This window comes from Lepisma saccharinum, chromosome 1 (assembly GCF_977018435.1).
Source record: "Lepisma saccharinum chromosome 1, izLepSacc3.1, whole genome shotgun sequence".
Taxonomy (NCBI): domain Eukaryota; kingdom Metazoa; phylum Arthropoda; class Insecta; order Zygentoma; family Lepismatidae; genus Lepisma; species Lepisma saccharinum.
This window is the reverse complement of record NC_139229.1, coordinates 75,672,203-75,697,214: the sequence shown is the minus strand read 5'-3', so window position 1 is coordinate 75,697,214 and position 25,012 is coordinate 75,672,203. Positions and strand designations below refer to the sequence as shown.

Genomic DNA, 25,012 nt, shown 5'->3' with positions numbered 1-25,012 from the left:
CTCCAAAACATGGGGTTAACTTTCGCCGAGGAAAAAAGGTCAGCCCTTTAAATTAAGGCGTAGGACCAGACATGAAAAACGACCAAGTGCATGAAACCGCGCGTGCTTCACGGATGCTATTACGTGGACGTGACCTAATGCGAATTCATACACGCTCCTTTTTACTGAGCGAAGCGTGATATTTTCGACTTTCATAATCACCAACTCCCCCTCTTCGTCGCAAGGGAATGTGCAATGTTGAATGAGCAAGTAAAAAAAAGGAAGTTATTATTTTTTTTTGTAAGCTTTACTGCACAATCTTTGACAGCACGAGGAGCCCTGCAGTGATAAACATGTACCAGCATTAGTTGCTCCAACTATTCCGGGACAAGGTTTCCAAAGCACACATTCGTAATAAAGACAACTTTTAAAATTATTATCACTATGGCGGTGGTGAAGGAGAAAATGTCTATTTCATAAGTAGGTAATACGGTAGGAAATATTGTTGGGGAAATTTTGTTTACATGCTCTAAAAACTGTATTTGCTCGCGATGCTACCAAAACCTCTTATTGCTTGTTATTCAAAATTAAGTTTAAGTTTAAAATAGGGCTGAGCCGAGGTATCGCTATCGGCCGATACCAGTTGTATCGAAAAATATCGATTGGAATTTATTTACGGATACCGACCGCTCCACAAAAATGCCGTAGGAGTGTAATTATTCTGGAAATTGTGCAAAATTCGAAGTCTCTTTATTTCGCACCAGTTTTGTATTAAAAAAATAATTTTGTGTTGACATAACATGTAATTTGATATTCTAATCAGGGTTGTTAAAGTACCAGGAACCCTTAATTTCTAATGGGTTCTATTTGGTTCCGTTGCAGGACGGGAAACTTTTTTCTCGCACAATATAAATTCGGTCCAATTTGCGTATTGTTTCATTGAAAAAAAGGTTCCTGGACCGTATTTAAGTTCTTCCGGAAAAAAGGTTCCTGGACCGAATTGAAATACTTTGCAGATAACAAGGTTCTTTACGGTCCAGAACCCATTTACTTTTTCTGATTTTTCTGTCTTGCACCGGAATTGAATTTATTTAAAATTCCTGGACCTTTAACAACACTGATTCTAATGTAATGTAATTTTAAAGAAAAAAATTGGTCAATTGATGCATGTAATTAGAATGGAATACTTACACCCTACTATTAATGAAAATTTTGAATAATTTTTAATTATTGCAATTTTCAAGTATCGGTATCGGTGGGTATCGGTGAGAGTATCGGTATCGGTATCGGTTTAAAGTGGTATCTGTTCAGCCCTAGTTTAAAAAAAAAAAACATTACTCTGATCAATCATATCTTATGTTGTAAAACCTTACGATTTTTCAGGCAATTTTGGCAGACGTGTTGTGTCCATTGCCACCCCCCCCCCAAAAAAAAGTTGTCAATGGGTACCGGTAGTAAGCAGGGTTGTTACAGGGTCCAGGAACCCATAAATTATAATGGGTTCTATTCGGTTCCAGACTGGAACCTTTATTCTCGCATAATTTAAATTTAGTCCAAGTTCCGTATTGTTTCATTTCAGTACGAACTTAAGTCGTATTTAAATTCATCTGGAAAAAAAGTTCCGGGAGCGAATTGTAATACTGCAAAGCTAAAAGGTTTTTCTACGGTCAAGGTTGCATAAAATACAGCGCAAGATTTTTCTGTATAAGTCATTCACCTCCTTTCAGGGTGGGCTTTGCACGATACAGTGGTCGCCCAGCATCTCAAAATACACATGTGTTTCGCGTACATCAGATTATATTCTTTTAATATTGTGATTAATTTTACTTTAAAACCACAGATTAAAGCAATGACAGTGGTCAGCAAGGGGACCTCAAACTAGGCTTCACACAATGTATTGCTAGAGGAAAAATAAATTTACCACAATTAATTATTCAATACATTGCCAAACTTTACAGTTAAGAATAATATTGTGCTTTTCTATTGACCGTATTTTCGATAAATGGCAAATTTGCTAAAAGGACCATGTTAGGAAATTTGAACATGTAAGTTATGCTACCAAATTCACGAAACTACGACGCCAGGGGTCCCGGGTTCGAATCCTGGCCTGGGCATGAATGTTTATGAGTGTCCATACATCAGTTTCATCATGCCGTCACTGATCCCCATCTTCGCAAATTAGCCAAAAGTGGCACAAAAAAGCGAAGTAAAATAAAGCAAATCAATCAATCAATCAAATTCACGAAACAACAGGGGAGGAGAGAAATGAACCTAAAAAAAATCAGAAAATGCAACAAAACCGACAAAAATTACTGAAAAATGTTTCAAACGCCTAAAAAGCCCGAAAAATATAATTTTTCATCAACTTTCGAGCCCTAGTAATCAACAACTTGTATATATTCCACTTCCCAGTTACTAAATTTGTCTTGACTTTTACAAATAGCATGACTTTTGTCTCGTTTAATATCGTTTAAGAGTCCTGTCTGGGAGTCTCGTTCTGAATATCTCGACAGTGTCGTGGAATGTTTGATAAAGTTGTAATAAGAACGGGGTATTATCGGAGAGAAACCAGAATCAGCTAATGAGCTCAGCAGTTAATGACAGAGATTGCAACTCTGGAAAACTCGATTAATCACTTGCATCACCCATAATTTTATGTCATTATATGTGCAACTATAAACAGGAATATTTCATAATTTCACTTTCAATATCTTTTCCTTGTTCCTAATACATCGAAACATGCACACTATTTAACTCTAACTAATTTGCATTGCATATATCGGCCACCAAATCATTTCTCTCTCTTTTATTTTGCACTTTTATAATTACATAAAGTTTCTTAAATTACTTTCCAGAGTGTTAATCTGCCAGATATGTCTTTATGTAATGGGCGTGTCCATCTGTGTCAATTATCAATACCTCAGGAACTTTAATATCTAAGGATATTCATGTTATTGTAGAATGAATGCTTTCACATCACAGCACCTTTTTTTAAAAAAATGCTCGTCATGTAATTTGTGATCGTAATATGCCTTCAGTTATACATAAAACAGAGCAACTACACGGTTTGTATACTCCTCTTTTAAATATTGCTGGTTTTCCGACCTCCGTGGCGGAACAGCATGCCACGACGTCGGGGGTCCTGCGTTCTTTCATAGGTGTTCTTTGGCAGTGTCAATTCATGAATTTCATTATATCATCAATCATTCCCATATTCGCGTTTAGCCTAAAAAGGCAGAAAAGCGAAGTAAAAGAAACCAAATCAATCAATATTGATGGTTTTGTGACGAAGAGCAATTTGTACTTGTCTTGTAAATACAGGTACATTTCCCTTTATATTTTGTTTATAACATTCCTTCTTTCCTCTCTTTGCCACAAATTTTTGTAGGGGGAATATTTCAACTATAGAACTTGAATAGTAGAAATAATAACACTTATGGTTATTATTACACATTAATATATATTATAAATGATTAATAAACAATTTCATTCCAAATTATTATTATTATTATTAATGAATTCTTTGTGAGAGTTTCCTATTCGATCCACCAGGTGAGTGCATATCCAGCAGTCCTATTTTTCATTATCTTCTTACGTTACATACAGTTCGTATACTGAAATTCATAGCTATTCTATATTATTAACTTGTACGCATCTCATACAAACTGTAGCTTTAAGAGTTAGGAAGGGAATTTTAGTCCTAAGGTTTATGTTTGACCTCTCACGTAAAACTAGTTTTTGGAATTTTCAAAACTGTGGAACTCATTTAGCCTTTGGATGAAAATGGTGTAATATGATGATTCTTAGTTCTTGTATTTTACACTTTGGACAATCTGACGCAGTTTTCACTTTTGTTATTCTGTTCGAACACTAAACTATCAGAATATTCCTTCTGTTATTAGCAACAAAAGATAACAATTTTTTTTGATTTTGTGTAACTTAAATGAACCATACCAATTTCCAGGAGGGTCGACGGAGAGGTTCGCACCCCCCCCCCCCCCCCGCCTTCTCTCTCTCGCCATGTCAATGTCTGTACCTGCGCTTTTCCTCTCGCTCCGTTTCTGTCTGTTTCTTTGGCCGGCCCCCGTGGCGGAGTGGCTATCACATCTCGCTACAACGCCAGGGGTCCCGGGTTGGAATCCCAGCCTGGGCATGTATCTTTGTGAGTGTTCATTCATCATATCATCACACTCATCCCCATCTTCGAAAATTAGCCAAAAGTGGCACAAAAATCGATGTAAAATAAAGCAAATCAATCTGTCTCTATCTCTCATTCTCTATATCTCTCTTTCTTTTATGCTTTTCTTGTCCGTCTCATGGTCTCGTTCAATATGTGTAATGTAGTGTAATGTAAAAAATGCAAACTAAATCAATCAATCAATCAAAATGACGAAGAGACATTCAGAGAGGCACATCCATGCCCAGGCAGGCACTTGAACCAAGAACATTCCGTAGCGAAATCGCGGGCACGGCTCCTCCAGACACGACAAATGCATCCGCAGAGTATCTAGTTATGTCACTCACGGTACTTGAATGCATTGAACTACAACCAGGGGGAGTTTCATAATTTGCAATTTATATTTTCTCTTTTAAATTCCCTCGACAATCATTCATGCAAATATACAATGAGCGCCAACTTTCTTCCAGTTAGTATCCGAGACTGGTTTGTGATTATGGATGTCCGAAAATCATGAAAATATGCGCCACGAACAGCGGGGAATTTATAATTTCCACGTTACATAACCCACCAACGGTCGCTGTGTACCGCACGAAAGTTCCAACGGCATGCAATATGACCTCGCAAGCAACTCAGGTCATATGCGACCATTTTGTATCCCACATATTACCTGTTGTCTGGAATTGTTACGTAAATGTGTGGTCCTTTCCTTTACAAATTCACGATTAGGTTTGTATGAGGCCTACTTTGGAGGAAAGCATTTTTCTTAACATTTCTGCTCAGATCGAACCGTGTAAAGTGGAGACATTGTATATTATTTTGATGCCATAGCATATCTATTAGAAGGCGTATAGAATTTGTTCTAATTTTCTTATCATCTCGCGTAGCATAATCTATCAGAAGCGAGCTCTGCGTCACATGGGCAGATGTAATGGCAGCCGAGTAAACAGTCTATCACTTCACATTTTTAAAAGCCGATAACGATCCAACCGATAGGAAAAACGTTTGCTATGTAGTTTTAGGTACAAATCAATGGCGCTGTTTAAATACATACTTTATAGTGAATACATCTCCTCCTTTTTATTAAATTAAAACCGCTTAACGTAGTGTGTCTTTGCTGCTGCATATAGTACCTATAATGTTGTACTTTTTTGTAATGTTTTCTTCACGCTTCACATCGCAATCGCAAATGCTAACCGGAATGTTACATGAAATACTTCCATGTAAAGTATTGTTTGTTATGAAATATGCTGTAAGATTTTTGGAAGCATTTGAGCAGCATTTCGCTATAGTAACAAAAATATTAAAGGAAATGTTTCCGTCTAAAGCAGTGGATGAGAAGCAACTTCTGCAAGTTCGCATATCATATTTCAGCCGTGGTTTCATAGAGGACTCTCTTGAACTAAAATAATATATAAGCTTGATCTTTTGCATGTTGAAGGGAGTCATATTTCAACAATGTGCGAAAGAACAGCCAACAAAAGCGTGAAATAATATGGTGGGGACCGGGGAGTTTCTTTGACTTGTTTTGTATCAATACAACTTATGAAGTACGTCTTCCTCCTATGAGAATATAATAATAAAACCTATGTCAGATAGCTTTCCCGTTTTCAAAAGTTAGGAATGCAATATATTCAAGATTATATTTACTCTTCTCAGAAACTTACCATATTAATGTTATTAATAGATTATATTAATCTTGTTTTAGCCAACAATAAGAAATCGTTAAAGCACTCTTGACTATTTCTTGATAAGCTAGTCACATCAGATTCTCAGAACAAGTCTGGAACAATCCCATTGATGTTTTAAAGCACAAAACAACGAACAAATCAGCAAATGAAATTTAATGGAAATACAGGGTGGCCCCCAAAAATGTAACCTTAATAAGAAGCAGTCAGAATTTCTGATATCTTATTTTGGAGGGCCACTGTGTATATGTGTTACTATTTTTCATGTGGGGTGGATAAAATCATCTCTGTTGCCAGTGATTCTTGGACCTATTGAGAAGAGGGGCGAGAAGCATTGCTGCCTCATAATTTACCACCCTTCCTTTCTACTTAAGAACCACTTTGGCTGATTTACAATAATAATTCCTTTATTTGGCGAGGTTTAGCCGTAGGTTGCTCTCTCACCTAACTCTTGTCACGAGCTACATAAGAAATATAAATACATATAATATAGTAATACATGAATATAGATAGAAACAATGACTTAAACTAGAGAGGAATAAATAATTTCACATATAATTTCACTATATTACAAAGATACTCATAATAGTAACATATTTTTTTATATTAACATATTATAATATTTTATTCTGCCACTTTTGGCTAATCGCAAAGAAGAGGACGAGTGATGATATGATGAAATTGATGAAGGGACACTTACAACGAACACCCATGCCCAGGCCGGTATTTGAACCCGCGACCCCTGGCGTCGTAGCACACTGTGCTAACCACTCCGCCACGGAGGCCGGCTGTTAGCACTCTCGCCTGACATTTTCATTCTGGTGTTCCCTCGCAAACATATGACATTCATATTGAAATTTCAAAGAGCTAAAATACTATAAGTAGGTTTGAGAGCAAGTTCATTATATTACGAGGCTCAAATTATTAGTTACGCAAGGTACAAGTTGGAAACCGAAGGTTGTAATCACGAGAATTTACCTTAAGGGTATCTCATAATTCCAGCGTACCGCTACGCATGAGTGGCGGAAGTGGTTTCGTAACCGTGTCTCCATCCGACTCCAGATGTGCCCTCCTGCTTCCACCCGTTGACTCAGCGGAGGAACTGGTCTTTCCGGAGGGCTCGTCTCCCCCTCTTCCCCCTTCCCGGCCGACCTTTGGTTTCAGCCGTCGGTGAGGAATCTAGAAAGTATCGGAGCACGCACGGAGATAGTCACTTCCACTTCCTTCCTGCATACACAAAACTTCGTTTTCTCCAGCAAAGACTGCGAAATCAAAGTTAAAATAGTTTTATACGGATTCTTCTGACTCTTTACTCGTGCGCGGGAGCGTCTGCATACGGGAAGTAAGAACCCAATATACAGGATGTTCCGGAAGTAATTGCAGGCCTCCCCGATGGTGTAGTTGGTAACGTCGTCGCCTTGTAATCACGGGATTCAATACCCGTTGGAGGCACATAGTTGTTCGGAACCCACTTTAAACTGTAGGTCCAGTCCCGATTAGCCCATCTGTGTACAAATTGGACTTACAAAATCTCAGAAGAAATAGACCAGTAGATGATGATGAAATCTTGCATCGCTTCTCTTCGTTTAGAATTCAAGTGTTAAAAAAATTCAGTTTACTCTAGGAAGATCTTTACGTCTCGATCACTATCTCGTAATCTGTTCATTATCATGTACGGCTTCAGTGGGCAGTACAGTCAGCGGCAATAAGAATGAGACACCTAGGTCCTGAAATGATCGCTTCCCTGCAAGGCGTTATGTGTATTGCCTAACTGTAAGGCGAATAGTGGATTTTAATATCAAATTTTCAATGGCAACTTCTACCACCACCGGAGAGTTAGGCAACACACGTAACGCCTTGCAGGGAAGCGAGCATTTCAGGATCTAGGTGTCACATTTTTATTGTCGCTGACTGTACCTTCTCAATACCTCTGAAGATTGTTACTTCTGTCAATTCGCACGCTTCAAACTGTTCTTTTCTTTCTCAGAGTGTTTAACTTATCTCTTTTCCTTCTCAAATCTTTTAAAATTGTCTGCCCGCTAATTTACCAAACAAGAAGGGAGGGGACGAACGGTTTTTATTTGAATTTGAATATTTCATCATTCATAAGCATGCATAGTGATTATGATTTGCAGCTGAGAGAGATAAAGAGAGAGTGTGCGCGCACTATATATATATTAAGAACAGGGTGTCTAGCAGCAGTGTCACAACCACAGGGGGGCAAGTTGGCAAGAAATTTCAGTTTGCAAAAAATTGGATCTTCGCTTCGCTCGTAATACATCGTTGTTTCTGTAACGCATCGTAAATTATCAGAGAGAGAAATAAGACTTCTCTTAATTGATTTTGTCTTAAATGCATGACCAATTGTCTTGAGAAAAAGCAGCGCGCACATATGAGAGACAATTTATATAATTTTTGCTTTTGGTTTATTATGAGGTGGACGAATTGATTATGTAATGTATTGAAATAATATATGTATTAAAGAAGCTTTGAATATGTACACAATTAGTGTTAGCATATTACACATGTATTTTCTTATTTTACGTCGCTCCATGTTGCGTATGTGTAAAGCACATGTACGTGCAAGTTATAGGCTACATGCTCGTATGTGTAAAAAAAATATTCGGAATGCATTTATCATGCAAGGATGATAACGTATTTGATACTACTACTACTCCAATAATAATAAGAGTAATAATAATAATAATAATAATAATAATATTTGTATGTTTATCCTGACACTTGCCCCCCCCCCCCAAGACAAAATATTGTGGTTGCGCCTCTGTCTAGCAGTCAAGAAAGTCATGAAAGTCGAGAAAGGTAAAGAAATTTTACTTTTGTCAAGAATTTCTATAACAATGATTGATTAATTGATTTAGTTTATTTTACTTCGCTTTTCTTCCCTATTGGGTAATCGCAAAGATGAGGATGAATGGTGGTAAGATGAGTTGGATGAAGGGACAATCACAAACATAGGAATGACAACACGAGCCCCAGTCTGGCTGTGGGTCCAGATGCCGGAGCCTTGCTTGTCTGCCCACTGCAGTCCAGGGTGTACTATGTGGAAGGTAGATTGATTTTTCGGTGTCTTCGAAAAGGGTCGCCCCTTATGCCCCGCTACCAACTGACCAGCTGAATTGCTCTTGTTCATAATTTACGATAATAATTTGAGCAGTCGACTGAGTGATAGCTGCTTTGTTTTATTATGTTCTTGGTCTACACCTATCGTATGTCATGCATGCTTTCTGTAACAGTTGTTTATATTTGGAAATGTATTTTGAATTGTATTGAGTTGTGGTTAAGATTTGTTTAGCTCTGTTTCTTAAGAAGTGCGTTCTTATGTGCATGAAGTTCTGTAATAATAAACTAATGTGCCCACTCTCCATCCAAGATGAAGTCTGAATCATTAATTTTTACGTTGATTAATAGTTGAAGCAAGTTTAATTCTCTTGTTAAAACACAATTCAGTTTTTTTTAATCTAAACTGGCATTTCGGTAGGGGTAGGGGATTTTCATTAAATAAAAAGGATTTATTTTCATAATTGCGAATTTACAACTTTACGTAAGTAGGGATCAATTTAATTAAGGTTAAGAAAGACGAAAAAAAAGGTGAAGAAAATGTCAAGAGTTTTGGATTTCTTATTTTGATAGACACTCTGTGAAACTTCGAAATTACATATTGGGTCAACTATGTAATGTATACTTCTAAAACGGTCATGGTGAGATCTTTTAATGGTAGTTGGATGGATACCATCATTTCTCGAGTCAACGTTTTTTGCAGTGTACATTTTCTTTGTGTAAATGTGTTCAATTTATTATATTTGCCATAAATTTCCATCTCAAGTTATTTTAATAAAATGTATTAATTACTTGGGCTCCCGCGTAGCGCTCCCACTGCTGGTCTGAGTGCTCCCGGGTTCGATTCGAGCTGGGAGCCACAAACAATTTCGATGTTGACTCATCAGCGTGAGGACAATTGGAGAACTTGTAAGGAGGAAGTACCGGCCTCTAGTTCCAAAAGCCAGATAACAACGGCGATGGGACTCGACGCACTGACCACACATCACTCAATCAAAAACCGCTTTTGCACGCCTCGGATCGTCTGGATGGGTTGTTGCGTCACGATGGTTAGTTTTGAAGGTGGCAGATTTTACTCGTACAGATCATAATTTGGTGAAATACTTATCAATATACCGTATTTCACCGCATAATAGTAGCAGATTTTATACTAAACGTTTTTTTTTTAAAGAAAGAAAAAAAAGAAAAAAAAGTGGAATGCGACCATCATGTGAAGCTTTCTGTTTTCAAACAAGGAAAAAAATCTTCCGGTATTACCGGTACTTGAAGACATTCATTACTAAAATGTTTTTGATGCAAGATTAGGAATAACAGAACACTCATTACTGTACTTTAAAAGTAAGTACTCCAAATCGACGCACACCATTTCTTCGTGACAGTTTAGCAAACATATTTCTGAGAAAAGTTAACACTTGTGCATTGTAATGAAAATATTACACTTGAGAAAATTTACTACATTGTTGTGAAGTACTGATTTACTAAAGTTAATCTTCTGTGACCGAAGTTTCTACGCCGCTATCATTGGTTTCGTTATAAACAAATTTTTGGACTGAAAATAACAGGGTGCGACGATTATGCACTGAAATGTTAATGCCGATCAATCGTGATCTCGCTATGAAAGGTTCTGGGTTCAAATTCCGCCATGGACATGGCTGTTCTCTTGTGTTTGTAAGGACAAAAAACAAAGCTACCTGTTGCATAATGCAACATGTCATGAAGGTATATGAGGAGGATCAGCACCACGCCCCAACCGCCTTTACACCCTAGGCACCCATTTATTGTAGGACGGACATGACTCATCGCTGCTCTATGCAGGGACGTTGCTTGCCATTTCATATCTGAAATCATCCATCACGAACATCGAACCTGGGTCTCCCGCGTAGCAGTCAGACGCCCTACCGACTGGAGCACAGCACTTGAGCTTGCCACTTCATCAATTTAATCTAATCCGCAGGGAAGGGATTTTAAGGTGCAGGACCTTTCCAAAAATATAGCTGTTTTCATGTCGATCGTTTGAGATAGAATATGAAATCAAGTAAAATGAACTCACTTTGTTGCACCTTTCTGCACCTTTTCGTGAGATTAGCACATTTATTCCCTTTTTACCTCCTCTTTTATGCTTGAGCACCTTTTCCCTTCCTTTCCTTTCATATTTTGTTAAAAAATTGAACAGAAAAATAAATGATTTTCACTCTTCTTGAGCAGCTGCATAAAATACCATAGTCTCATTTTTTTTGCAGAGCAGAACAAGAGCTATAAAATGGTATAATATAATCATTGCAGCCCCAATAGTTCCCAAGATAATGTAGCAAAACCCACGAGAGAAAACACAAACTTCAACATAACCTATTCGGCAGAACCACAGTTCTCTATGCGGTCCGCGCGCATTAGCTATATACAGAAGGCGCAGAAAAAGAGAGCATTGAATAAACGCATTTTATCAGCACCTTTCTTGCATCTTTTTGAAAACATTTTCAGAACCTTCTTACCCTTTTCCGACCATAATTTTGCACCTTAAAATCCGTTCCCTACTTATCAGCATCATTCGTAATACTAACTTCTTTAGTTTAAATCTAATCGTTACATTGATTTAGTTTATTTAACATCGCATTGCTGCCCACTTTAATCACAGCTATTTCATATAATCCACCTCTGTAGCAGAGTGGTTAGCATATTCCAACAGTCTGGGCATGGGTGATCTTTGTCAGTGTCCCTTCATCATTACTCATCATCGTCGCGGTTAGCCAAAAGTTGAAAGAAGCGACGGTAAATAACAAAAATCAATTCAAGAAATATACGGATGACACAACGCAGGCCTCAGAAGATTACGCTGGCTGTGAGTCCAGGCGTCAGAGCCTCGTTAGCCTGCAGGTTGACAATAGAGTGCCTTTAGCAAAGGTCACTCCTTACACCCTTATTAAACTGAATCGTTGATGGTGGCGACGTTACCATATGCAAAATCACAAATGTAAAACAAACGAGGGAGAAAAAGTTAAACATAATAAGAAACAATTAGCGATACCAACCGCTCGAGTTATCCACGGACACACACACACTGTTCCCGCGCGACTTCCAATTGCCACGTCCAATCACTGTATCGTAGCCAACAAAGAGACTGTAGTGGTATAACCGGCGGTCCATTCGTGAAAGTGGGACATTGGAGGAGAGTAAGACAGTTCTGGTAGTGAGAGTGTAACCTTGAATCCCATCTGATTCCCCCAACATGTTTCTTGAGACGGTGAAAACACGAGAGAGAGAGAGGGTCAGTACACTCCTACCGCTTACGTAACGAGGTAGACTATTACGAAGGCAGGCGAAAGAGAGAGAGAGAGAGGCGTTGGGCCTGTTCCGTTACGAAGCAAACTCACAAATAATGACCCCGATGAAAAATTCTAGTCCGGTTCGTTCATTTCATTCTCTTCGCGTGCCGTCAACGTCTCTCTGGTTTTTTGCTCCAGAGTTGTCATTCAGGTGACCATGATATTGGAAATATCAGGGTCGTTTCACTTCTTGTTTCTTTTAGTCAAGTCATGGCTGCTACATGACAGGAATTAAGATCGGGTGCTCTTGTAGGCCTTGCGATTCACATACTTCGTTGCCGCGTTCTTACCTATTCCTAGCTACTTCCGTCGTGATTTAAGTCTGGCGTTCTGCGAGGCCTTACGACATGGGTGCCCACAGGGGGGATTCAAGACATGCCTGCGTCATGGTAATTTTTGCGGGGGACAACATTTTGTAGTTTAGCTACCACAATTCTATTCATCTTCACACAAAAATCGGGGGGTGGGGGGGGGGTCGTTTCGTTTGATTAACTTGTTATTGATTTTTAGTTATGGTTATAATATAGTTTCTCTACCTATCTGTGGGTGATCGCGGCGATGGGATTGAAATGAAACATCACCTCTTATGCCTTTAGAATCGGTTTGAAAAGGTTTTTTTGGGGGGGGGGTTGCTGTTCGCAATAATACCAGGTTAGTCAAGCAGAAAAACTGTGAAGAATAAGGTTCAGTAGTTAAGTCAATTGCAATGATTCTGAGCAGTTTTGTACATTTTATGTTAACAAACATTGAACTGAGCCTGGCTTTTTCTTTCTTTAGTCTTTTAATTTCAACTGCAATGAAAGGTTTCGAATGTCATGCGCCTTTCGATTGTTGGCATCTCGGCCAGTACCTTCCGACATGCGGACTTTAGTTTTAGTATTGCAAGATTTCTGGCACGAGTTGCTTTGCTTGTTTTGATTTCATTTGATTTAGTTTATTTTACTTCGCGTTTTGTGCCTCTTGGCTAATTTGCGAAGATGGGGATGAGTGATGAAATGATGAAATTGATGAATGGACATTCACAAACAACCAAGCCCGACCGGGATTCGAACCCGGGACCCTTGGCGTCGCAGTGCGATGTGCTAACCACTCGGCCACAGGGTCGGGCTGCTTTGCTTGTGTGTGTTCCTGTGCTAAGACTGACTGGATAATAGTAAAATACTGTCAGTTTTCGTTGTCTAAAGCTTACGTATTTCGAAAATTTATTTTTTTAGAAAATGAAATCAAATTATATCGACAAAAAATCGATTACTGCGTGTTTATCAAAACTCGTATTTGTGTGTGGAAGGGGAGGGTTATGATGAACAATTCTTTTGGCGGGGGGGATTTTGATGAACGAATTTGGATGTTACATTCCTACATGCCAATTTTATGTACAGTCACCGGCATTAAGATTCTGACACCTTTATTCTGAAATATCTCATCCTGCAACGCGTTGTGTGTGTTGCCTAACTCCACGACGATGGCCGAACTTTCTATTGATCGCTTGGTATTGAAGTTCACTCATCAGCTTAGACCTTAGAGTATATGCAACACACATAACGCATTGCAGGAAGCTAGTATTCCAGGATATAGGTGTCCCATTTTTATTGGATGTGACGGTACCTGAATTGACATTTGTTTTAAGTCAAATGAAAAATAAGATAAAAGTGGATTCCATGCTATACTTTATTCGTTTCAATATAAGACCTGCCGCTTCTGTGACCGTGAACCATTAGCCCCCGTCGGCCAAGCCGGTTTGGTAATTTCCTCTCCTTTCGAAAACACCTCTATTGTATTACAAATTATGAAATATTACATCTACTTAGAATTCCTTCTAGAACATTTAACTGTTATCTAGATATCTGTGATTGAAAATAGGCGTACTTAGCCACGAAACTACTGCGAATATCTAGATAACAGAGAAAGCAAACCACACGAATATTCACGTGAATGCTCTAGAAGGAATTCTAAGCTGATGTATTTTTTCAGACTTTGGAACATCCTAGCGCGAAAACGCCTTCGCTGACGTCAGCCAAGGATCCATCTGAGCCTTAAATGATCGACTCCCGATTAATTCACAGAAGGATTGCTTAGATTCTCATGTTGCCTTGTGAGTATCCCTTCATAAATTTAACCTAATCGTCCATCTTTATGACCAGAAAAGCGACATAAACAACACAACTTGATTTTTGTATTATTATTATTATTATGGAGCAACGGACCTCTTACTTCTGCGCGTTCGATTCGGGGATGTATATTTATCCATGCATAAGGATGCTTTCGGGTTCACTCAGCCTCTAATGAGTCCGGGACGTGGGTCTGATCACCTCCAAAATAGCCTAGATCGTGAATGTGTAGATCCTTCTACCTACACCCACCTTATAGGTCTTCTTCGCTTTTCACAACGTGCGAAATGCTTTGCCATCTTTTACTGTTTATAATGCTTTTTGAAGTATTCTTGCAAGTAGAGTGTCACTCTCAGCTATTTGTAATACGTGTGGAATGGTCAAATTATTATCTGCTTGTAAATAATACTTCGTAGCGGAAATAATCTTCATGCCGAAGTTACCAGTCTTGCTCCTTCTTGCATAACAACAGTCCAGGAGCATTTATAAGCTTGTGTGTCTTCCTTCTCCTTACAAAAAGTTTGTTTTCTATCTTCTGTACTTTGCATGACAACACCCCCCCCTCCCCGGATATTTTTTGTTCGGTTTTTTTTGGACATTTTTTTTTTTTTTTGGTTGGGGGGATTCCTCCTGTCTCTCCTTCATTTCGTTCCCTGCTGCGTTCGCTAGCGACTCTCCGGAATGAAAGGCATATCGTATTCTTAATGCTTATACAATAGGAACTTTTGATTTAACCTAGACGAGTATAGAAGCCTCGGACGTATCACAACATACAATAAACTGAAGATGAAAGTGCAATTATATAACTGACAATGACAGTTCAAACATGTCTGGATCTTCAGCACGTTTTGCCATTTTTTTTTGCGCACCTGGGCCGGATTTTCTCTTCAGATGTTTTGGACCGGGTCCAGATGGGACAACCGATTCTCCCATCGCAACAATAAAGCGACCGTTTATATAAATGTTACGGCGGCATGCTTGTGCCACCATGGGTCCGCATGGGTGAGGTTCCACGTGGCGAGAAAAGAGTTTAAAGACTTCCGTCAGCATACGTAATCTCCCTTGTAATTTTAAGACCATTTGTAATCCACATTACATGATTTGGGACAGGGAAGTATGTAGCCTGTAGGGCGGTGTACGTTGGTGGAAAAAAGTTCTTCCCCATAAGACTTTAATGGCAGTAAATAATGCCGGAAGGGTAGGCAACAACACACATTGCACCTTTAGGTGATCGGGTGATTCTGTCTGTCTCAAGAGCAACTCGTCTTTCATGCAAGAGCCAACAGGCACAGGAAATGTAGGAAAGTCACGTGACTTGTCAGGTTGAATGTTGTTCGTCAGAAAATCGCCTTTTCTCAAGCCAGGTCGCACAACCGACAAGAGCTACACGTTAGATCTCCGAAAATGATTCGCCTATAAACGTTGAACGAAACGTTAAAATAATTCTTGCCTTAATTACATAGGCTACTATACTATATGTGCCGCAGTAACTCAGTCTTTAGGGCGTTTTATTATCATGCGAGAGATCTGGGTTCGATCACCGACGGCGGAGAATCGGAATTTTGTCAATCTGTTCAAGCTGCTCTGGTGTCCACCCAGCGTCGTATAAAGTGGGTACCTGGAGGAAACTCGGGGGGTGGGGGGCTAAGGCGACCAGGGGCGTGGTGCTGATCACATCATCCCCACCTTCGGCCCGATGAAGAAAGCTTGGGGCCCTAACTCTACACCCCCTATACGCCTTCATGGCTTGGTGCAAAGCACATGGTAGCACTTTGCTTTTTAATTTGCTATACATCCCGATTTTGTCGGAATAGAACTTCCCAATCTCTACGTGGGCTTTCTTCCAAGTTCCGTAGGGATGTGAATAGGCTCCAATTTTTCTTGACACAATTCATACATGTTATATTTCGTTATAAGAACAACAGCCGATATCCTTTATGTGTGTGTGTGTGTGTGTGTGTGGTGGTGGTGGTGGGGGGTATAATCCAAACATGTGAGGTGATCCATTTCCCTATACTCCATTCTCAGAAATAAATCTCAATTCAACATACTGAAAATGTAGCACTTTCTACATCTTAGCATGCAATTATCTAGTAGCAAAGTAATATGTGGAAAGAGAAAAATTAACGATTTGTAACGCACTCTGGAAATTTCGTAATTTTTTTTCCAATTTGAACTGACATTCATAATATTCATTGACTAAAGAATAGCTTAGTCGTTCTGCTACTTTCAATTCTTCATTACCGTAGTCACCGTAACACACACACACACACACTCTCTCTCTCTCTCTCTCTCTCTCTCTTAGCCTTCCCGATGGCGCAGTAATATCGGAGTCGCCTTGTAATCAAGGTCCCCGGTTCGATACCCGGTGGAGACACATAGTGGTTCGGATCCCACTTTAAACTGTAGAGGCAGTCTCGATTAGCCTTTTTATGCATAAAGTAGACTTAAAATACCAAATAAAAATAAAAATCACCGTAACTCTCTACAAAGCCAGAGGATCCAGGTTCGAAACCTGTCGAGGCTTAGATGTAGCATTGCATTCTTATCATTACCCATCATCTTCATCGTCGCGATTATCGCAAGAGGTAAAAATGCGACACAAAAAAGCCAAACAGAAGCTTGGAATCAATCTGAATATTGGTTACGTTGGATACGTGGTAGAATTGTCTTAAAAATCACTTCCTGTGATGTAATAGGTTGTTCTTTTTATTAGAGACCATTTGTATAATACACATCGGTGTTGCGAACATTAAGTAGTTTCACGTTCACCACACTCTTCGGTTGTTTAGAAATCGTAAGGAAGAAGGATCTCTAAATTTCTTCTTTGACATGTCAATGTAACTTAACATAAGTTTAGTGTAGGCCACAAAATAGATTTACATATTGTTATGATATCTTTTAAACGTCACGAAATATAATTCCAATAGAATACGATACTACTCCTTACGTTCCTGTAAATGTTCACCATTTGTCTGCCGAAAAAAAAGTAACAAAGATTTCCGTGTTTCCTTGAGCAAGGATAAGGCGCTTGCTTGTAGCAAGCAAGCACCAACTGCTTCCATCAGTGACCTTCACTGCCAGAGTGACTCACAGCAGGCCTGTACTCGTTCCAGTGTGAGTATAAAACAGGTATTTTATTTCATTCGTTCCAATTCACAGTTGTATCAAGCTAACATTCTAATATTTTCGTAAAATATGTAGTAAACAAGTTGTATACATTATGGTCTTCCAGAGTGTTGTTGCCTGGTATTTACACGCGGGAGATGGGGGTGTTGTAAACATTTCTGAACCCAAAGGTCGAGCACGAAGGAAAAGTCGTGTAAGCATTGGAGGTAATAACAAGGTAATAGAAGTTGAAGGAAATGCTGGAATAAATTATATCAGAAATTGATTAAAAACAGTTTTCATCACACATAGAGCTATTAGATCACTCTTCAGCGGAAAGTAGGACAAATTGTCACAAAATGTTGGACACGAACGCATTTGCAATAAATATAATAGGTTACTAGGACATCTTAGCATATAACGAGAATATGACACATATTCTGAAGAACGGTTGAGTTCAAATTCCTCAACTTCTAATTAATAGCACGGCCGTATGTGATTTCAACTTGTGTATGCAAGACAGAACGTTTTTCGTCGAGACGGGGCCAGGAAGGGAAAACAATCCATGAATTCGGGAAGGAAAAAGTTCACAATTTCGTAAACAAAGTCTGGAAGTTCTTGTTTATTGAAATGTAAAAATCTCCAATAAGGACTGAGGGCCTCCCAGATGGCGCAGTGGTAGCGTCATTGCCTTGTAATCAAGGGGTCCCGGGTTCGAACCCGGTGGAGGCACATAGTGGTTCGGATCCCACTTTAAAACTGTAGGTCCAGTCCCGATTAGCCTTACTGTGCATAAAGTGGACTTAAAGCACCAAATCAATCAATTCAATAAGGACTGTTTATGTAATTTCTGGAATTTAAAAAAAATAAAGCCTTTTCACTTTAAAGTAAAATTATACATTAATTCTTCGAACAAATTACCGACGCTTATATTATCGATAAAACTTCACAAAGTAAGCATTTTTATACATATATCCGGACTTTTCCGGATCTAGAAATTCGGGAAGTAATTGCTGAGCTGAGATTGTAATTGTTTTTCCGAACATTCAGTAGCAACCATGCACACTCTTTGATTTAAGCATACTTCTCCAAGGAACCACGTTATCTCAGACTCCCCTCAGATTTTCTGTTTCTCCATCTAATTTGAAGTTACGTGATGTCCAAAATAAGTATAAAACATTTGTGATTTCTTTCAAATTCCTTCCGGAGACCAGACACAACTCTAAAATCTAGGACACATCCGGAAATAAGAATGCTTCTTATAACCTCTTTTTATTTTCTTATTTAGTGTCGTTTTCCTTTCACCTTTTACTAATTGCGACGACGAGGATGAGTGATGTGATGAAATTGATGAAGGGGCACTCACAAAGAACACCCATACGCGCGACGGGATTTGAACCCAGGACATCAGACATCGTAGCGCACTGTGCTAACCACTCCGTCACGGACGGAATTCTTATAGCCCTAATCGTTCCTCAAGCATATTTCCTATCTTTAACTACACACGAAACATAAAGAACAATCTAAATAAACAGGTGCCAGTTCACACTCTAACCGTAAATAAACATATGCACGTGAAAATGCAAAATAATATTTATTTTTAGGTAGTTGGATTCGAGTTCCGACCAAAATGGGTTCATTGTGTATGTTCATTCATGTCTTTAATGTAATCATAAATCGTCGTCATGAAAAATTTAACTTCAGAGGAAGAAAACTGAGGAAATTACTAATAAAAACAATAACAAAACAAATTTGATCTTAAAGCCCTGGCTTTAAATTCCTTTTCATACACAAACTATTTATAAACGAAATCAAATAGAACCCCTATCAAAATATATCGAATTGCACGCGCTACATATTCCATCACAGGGACTGACACTTTACGTAGGTGTAGACACGCTTCGTACAATTTGATGATATCGCGATTACGTAATGGATGTGCAGCCACTTAACTGAACGCTCCAAAATTCCCATTTTATTACTAAATTCTAAATTAGCATAATATCAGATAGTTTACCTATTCATAATATGCGCCGCTTTGGTGCACTTTGTGGATTGTTTCGTTGGTTGGTTGTTTTAATTAATGTTGCATTAATCAACATCAGGTTAATCGCAAAGTGGAGGGAAAATGACAATGAATAACAACGAGGGGCTCTTGGTTCCCGATTAATGAAACTTTGTCTACATGCAACTGAGTCGCTGCGTGAAATCGCTGAAAATGTATTTTATTAATTTTTTAATTTTGCTTATTTTATATTGCTTTTCTAGCACTTGCGTCAACAAAGGCGATGAGGATGATTAATGAAGCTATGGAATGGATGATAGGACAGGTTCACCAGGAAAACCTAAGCGACAATTTTGTTATTTGGGTTGCATAGACAACAGGCTCTAAGATGTTACGATATCGTAGGTCTCGTGGCCTAAGAACTACTTTCTCTGACTGTACACAAACATGTTTGACCCTGGCATTTTCCATGAGTAAGTTTTAGTGTCTTCTTAACTCTTAATACTTTGTGTTTATCTTGTGCATGTCTCTTTACAACCTTGCACTTTTAACATTTCTTAAGGCGCTCTTTACACCCCTTTTTTAACTTTAAGGTAAGGGATTTAAATAAAAGACTATTTCCTCGTACACTTTGAATGGTGAGAAATGGCTACATGTGCTGATGCACCCAAAGATTTTAATTCATTCATTGATGCACACGCACACGCAGTGCTGTTTCTTTCTGGCGGTACGCCATACCTATCTGCATGTAGGCAATTCCATTGTTACTCGTGTGACATTCAAATATGTAACTCTTATCAATTGATAGGCTCGGGTGTAAAACATGGTAAGTGACATTTCGGTCATTTTTGAGTTACAAAGTAAGATGTACCATCCTTTAATTTTCGAGTGAAATTGCCATGCCATACAATTTGGATTGGACTCAGTGAAGCCTTATGAAGTTGGTAAACATAACACGAAAACAATTTATCTACAATATAGCTTCTAATAGCTTTTTTCTTAATGAACTCAGAAATGACCAAAATGTCACCATGTTTAACACCAGAGCCCTTCAATTCATGTAATTTCATTTTTCTTCATGAAAGTTATTTAATTTCAGAATATTTCTCCCCAACCTCAATTTTCAGCTACAGAAAATATATTTTTTTGTACTTGTGACGGGTCTGACTTGCCTTTAGGACCTTCCTCAGTCTTTCAGATAACTCTGTGAAATATATGGGTTTACTGAAACATTTTTATTTTATTTTTACAAAGCAAACTTTACTCGACATTTAGATGCTTTTAGTTTCTAAGAATATTACTGCATACATTTTTTTATAAACATTTTTGGCCTGTGACGGGTGTGACACCATGCACATTATTTACTTTGTAGAATTTTGGAACAATGCAAAGGCTGTGAAAATGATCATGAATAGTATCTTGAAACTAAGGTTTGTTTCAGAAATGAAGTGTGATACTTCAGAGCTTAAGATATAGAAACAATGAAAGAGACAATTAGAACAAAATTAGAATTAATTTAGTTTTTTTATGGTAATGAAACTAAATTAAGTGGAGACACCACACATAGAATCCAGCTTCTACTATAGAAAGTAATAAGTTTGAAACCATATGTTATTTAATAGCCTTGAAACAAATGTTTGTATTAATAATTCCCAATTTTGCATAGTTTTTCCTCTAATTTTATACATAATAAGTGATACCTTCAATAAAAATAAAATTAATCTTGTTTGTCCACTTTTACATGGAATGGCTCATGTGAGGATAAAACTAATAATAATATTTTTTTAATTGAAGAAATGTGTGTGTGTGTATGCTAATATTGTGGTCACACTGTCCACATTAACAAAATGGCGCCTTACCTTGGGTGATGGCTAGTGAAAATTTTGTAATCAATTCGAGCAGCACAGGTATTGTTACCGCACTTAGAAAATTAGCAGCTGCCATGCTAATATCACTACGTAATTATAAGTACGCTGATTGCACGTTAAGTAATACTATTAAGCGAGACATTTTAGGGATCGTGCTTCCCGAATCAGAATTATCACTTGTACCGTTCTTTCCTACAAGCCATGTCTGCATTTTATTCACTCGCTTTCTCTTTCAGCTGCTATTCGCGTTTGTGGTATTTCACTCTGAGGAAACTTGAACTGATTAGCATTTTCTGTTGGGTTGAGATGTCCTCGGGCGTCTCACAACAAAGTGAGATTGCTGCAATGGGTTTTACGTTGACTCGCACCCTAGTTTTGAGCAACAAAAGGAGTCTATTACCTCAGTGTTGCTAATTCTTGTTCTAGTTGGTTCCGAAATCTGTGATGGCTGACATCGTGTGGTTCTTTCTGCCTTATCCATTTTTTTCTCCGAGCGTGTGTATGGTTTTTGAATAGTGTGGCAAATCTGTATTTGTGTGAACCTCTTTGTCTTCATTTGCACCTGTATCGAATATTACGATTCTGTATGCTAATGTCACATTTGCTAACGCTAGTTTAAAACTATATAACATCAGGAACCGAACATATATAGATATTTTAACAATTGTAAGGCTAGAGATGTAAAAATAGTTTGAGGATTGAATATCAAGAGTAAGTACAATGTGATACCGTGACCTCTATACTATCTCTGCCTTGGTTACTTTATGAATCTTATCTATCTAATGAGTTAGACGCGACGCTGACGATGAATGACGAACAGAAAAAACTGATGATGCGACAAATACAATGATACATCCTTACCTTCACCACTCTTCGAACCTGAGACCTATTGCTTCGCAGCACCAATCACCATTACACTATCAGAGAGGCCTAGAGATTATAGCACATATAAAATTGATCATCTGTATGTATCTTTCAAAGTGTATTTATTTGTTTCAAATAATATTTATAGTACGGTACACAGAAAATTCCTAAGTACACTACTTTTACCCATTGGTGATGTTATAGACAGACGATTTGGCAGGAGTTTGTGTGTGAATATATGTATATCGGCCGATACCAGTGGTATCGGTATCGAAAAGTAACGGTTGGAATTTATTTTGCAACACCAGCCGATACTTTTCCGGCAAATTGGTCTTTTCACGGAGTCCGCAAATATGCCACGTGACATTTTCGCGGAGTCTAATTATCCTGGAAATAATACAAAAATTCAAACTTTCTTTTTATTTTAAACAAATTTTTCACGAAAAACTGTATTTTGTTATTGCATAAAATCTATTTTAATATTCTGATGTAATTATTGAATATCATAAATCAAAGTTCTTGGTAAATTGATGCATGTAATTGGAGAATAATATTTACACATTAATACTGATCAATATTTTGAACACATTTTTATTATTGTAATTTTCAAGTATCGGTATCGGTTCAAAGTGGTATCGGCTCAGCCCTAATGTCTGTGTGTGTTTGTGTGTGTTTCTGTGTGTGTGTGTGTGTGTGTGTGTGTGTGTGTATGTATGTATGTATATATGTATACGTAGTTGACTAGGATTTGGATTTGCAGGCCGATCGATCGTGATATTTTACGCGGCAATGAGATAATTGCCAGGCCCTTCTGTTTCTAACCCTAGTAGGTCCGTTAGCTGATAGGGACCACACAATATCAACTGATTAAGATCCTAACACTATGACTGCACTCTGAATTACTTCTCAGCGTAGCACAGTTCACCCAAAACATGCTATACACCAAGAGATATACAGTTTCTTTAGTGATGTTATTCTTCCTTCCAAATCCAAGCAAGCTACCTGCCCATACCACCGTCGTTGTTACCGGACATGTACCGTAGCCATTATGTTATCTTAAGTGGACTGCAATTTCATGGGAAATTCTTCGCACACGAAAACTGCTGAAATGCTCATAAAGCCCACAAGCTAAAATATTAGGACTCCTATCTCATGAAAATCCCAAGCTTTTCCCACAAGAAAAATGCTCGACTTGATAGGTGAAAGTTAAGAATGGATTTCCTCTACATTTTTATAATTTTCTTTAAAAGTTAAGAGGACAAAGTGTAACTATCAGTATACATAACTCTCTATATACGTCTGCAGGATATTTTCCAGGATGGGGCAGTGAAGACATTGTGTCCGAAAAGTGTCTTGTTTCTTCCAACCATAGTTTCAATTTTAATTTATATTATATTATATACTTGTAATTGAATTCCTTATACATTAATTAACACATAGCACTGTGCTTGAAATGAAATTACGCGTGTGAAGTATCATAGTATGTAAGTTTCCATTGGCAATTGCTTTCCAAGTGATAAGCATGACTCTCTCTTCCATCACCCTCTTCCGAACGATCCTGTATCTCTCGATGTTCACCATCAATCCTACCGTAAAGAAACACTACTATCAGGCTTTCAAATGGTGTTTATGGAAAATTAACATATTAAGTGCATTATCCAATTACGAAGTACGCTTAAGTGCAGGCGCGAAGCCTGATAATGTTCGCATGAGCACGTCAACACCCATGCATATGTTTTCAATTACGTACATATTAACTGCACACACACGTATATTTATTCGAAAAAATACTTTGTTTGATGTTCGAGTATATACACACAATTTACTCTGACGCGACTTCTTTCACGCCTGATAACTTTTCTAGATAGTTGGTAACACTGACTACCACGGTGTTCAACGGAGGGCTTTGAACACAATTGCTGTGCGTGTTGCATAAAACTGACAGCTAAGTCACCAGAGTGCTATACTAGGGGGTTTAGGGGACTCGAAAAAGGTCTTTCAATACTGAATGAATGTCGTTGGTTAAAATATGGTCCGTGTAATAAAAAGTAGATTGCGAAGTATGGTAGTCTTGCATTGTCCATACCTGAGATTGCATGTTATACAAATTATTTTGGACTAGCCATTACTAACTATGAATAACGTAATTAAAAGGGCGTTAGTTGTATTACTTCAAATATAGCGTGATTTTGGGGTGAAATTGTTGAAAATAAGTTGAACTGTTATTCTGACTTTATCAATTGAAGATGAAGTTACAAGGCAAAGGAGTACACCCGTATGTGAACCGCACGAGACGCCACTGCTTAAGTGAATTACATCAACGTACAGGTATTTATGGTGTGCAATAAATTGTATCCGTACTCAGGTGCACCCAATTATATTCGAATTGACACCCAATCTAAAACGTGTAATGGATTTCGAGTTCATATCGAAAACTAATCATATATTGTATATTTAGCGGCCTTAGAAGCAGAATACTTATCGTATATGAAGTGCATGTACAAATTACAAATTATATTTGTTATTGAATAGATATCCATGGCAAAATTTGCATAACACTCAGGTGAAGACTCTTAGCAAAGCGGAATTACTTTTTGTTTTGTGGAATATACTTCCAAAGTCTGTTTGCAATTTTGTTACTTAGCCTCGCGTTTCTTCCGCTTTTGGGAATTGACGACGATGAGGATAAGCCATGATTCATTCATTTGGTTTATTTTATTTAGCTTTTCTACCACTTTTGGCTAATCGCGAAGAAGAGTGATGATAAAGGGCAAACCACTCCGCCACGGAAATCGACAATAAGTCATGATCACATGA

At 38.2% G+C, this 25,012-nt stretch overlaps 2 protein-coding genes across 2 annotated transcripts in view; one reads left to right on the top strand and one right to left on the bottom strand.

The window, feature by feature from the left end:
* Positions 1 to 12,051, bottom strand: part of LOC145996730 (very long chain fatty acid elongase AAEL008004-like) — a 47,941-nt gene extending 35,890 nt beyond the window's left edge. Inside the window, exon 1 of the mRNA XM_083133259.1 lies at positions 11,949 to 12,051. The gene's annotated coding sequence lies outside the window, so the exon portion shown is untranslated. The remainder of the gene's footprint in view (positions 1 to 11,948) is intronic.
* Positions 1 to 25,012, top strand: part of LOC145996722 (very long chain fatty acid elongase AAEL008004-like) — a 107,585-nt gene that overhangs the window by 41,199 nt on the left and 41,374 nt on the right. The window lies entirely within an intron of this gene.